This window comes from Corvus cornix, chromosome Z, assembly GCF_000738735.6.
Source record: "Corvus cornix cornix isolate S_Up_H32 chromosome Z, ASM73873v5, whole genome shotgun sequence".
NCBI lineage: Eukaryota > Metazoa > Chordata > Aves > Passeriformes > Corvidae > Corvus > Corvus cornix.
The window spans coordinates 14,419,160-14,420,579 of NC_046357.1; positions in this window are offsets into that span (position 1 = coordinate 14,419,160).

Below are 1,420 nucleotides of genomic sequence, written 5' to 3' on the forward strand. Positions count from 1 at the left end.
GGAGAAGCTCACCATTTCCTTTGTTGCTGTTACCTGCAATCAGTTCAGCCACAGATTGCAAATGAAAGAGAGCAGCTAACACCTCTGAGGGTAGGCATGGGATCATATGAAGTGTCTCAGTGGAGAAGCTGAAGGCTGGTGCGGCACTAAGCCTGGCATAAAACTGCTGCCTGTAACAGCCACTCCTCCTGTACTTAGGCCTGAAGTGCTTCTGGAGTACCCCTTACCCCACCTATAAAACTCTTCTCCCATGCCAGCCTCATCTCCATGTGGCTCTGTTTCCCTGGCTCTGCTCTGAAGGACAGCCAACCTGCCCACCCTGCCTGCTCCATCCTTGGGAGGCACAAGCACAGCTGAGTCCAGGCTGGTGGTGTTATCAGTATGATACAGGGTGTGAGTTGCAGTGTCTCAGCACTGCTTTTAGTCATGGGGCTATTTCACTGCTCTGTTGCTGAGCTCTGCTGGATCGCAAGGCAGCACTGCTGGCTGCAACACAGGGAAGCAGTCTGGCTCTCCCCAACACTGCCTTGCAGCGTTAACACAGCTTTTCCTCATGTTTTTGGCAGCTGGTTTGAAGCTGTTCAGGAGAGAACCAGTCCAGGCAGTCAAAGGCTGCTGTTGGCAGATTCTTCCTGGCTGAGCCCAGGGGTGTTTTGCTGGGCAGCCTTGGCCTCTTTTCCAGTGTTCTCCTTACTTTCCTCCACCACTGGGCTGCTGGGAAGCTTGCCTTCTGGGTAGCACATAGAACCACTTCGTGGTCAAAACATTTCTAGGAACTCATGCTCAGAGCTGAGACATGTATGAGAAATGCATGTCAGTAATGAGGTCCCTCAGTAACTCTTTCCTAGTTCCTGTGCCAAAGAACGTGGTGCAAGCCCAGGGCTAAGACCCATCTGCAGAACAGCTCCTGTAGCCTGGCAGGGATCATGCTGAACTGAGGAGGGTGGAACCAAGAGTGCCTCAAGTACCTCCTGGGTGCTGCTGCAGGCAGAGCTCACAAGTGACACAGAGGAATGACATGAGGAGAGGGTCAGGACAATTCCCTGCATGGCACATCTGGCAAACTTTCCCAAACTAGAGCAGATCACTCCCAGATTTCTTTTGCCTCTATTGCAATGGGTGGGAAGTTGAATCACAGTGTGTGCAGCCAGGAGCCTGGCACAGAGCCAGGCAGCACACCTGTGCTGGCAGGTCAAGTTTCTTTCACATCTGTTATTTCTGCTTTTTCTGTGGCAAGGCAGGAGGGAACCAAGTGAAGAGAGGGTGAGAAGCTGCTAGTCAGAGGAGGTTATGCAGCACAGGAGGCACTGGCATAATTTCTGCAGGGGTCTGGTTTGCAGAGTTATTAGCAAACAGTCTGTGCCCTGCCTACATGCAAAGTCTAGCCAAGCATCTGGAGAGCAGTGTGGCTGGTGTTGGG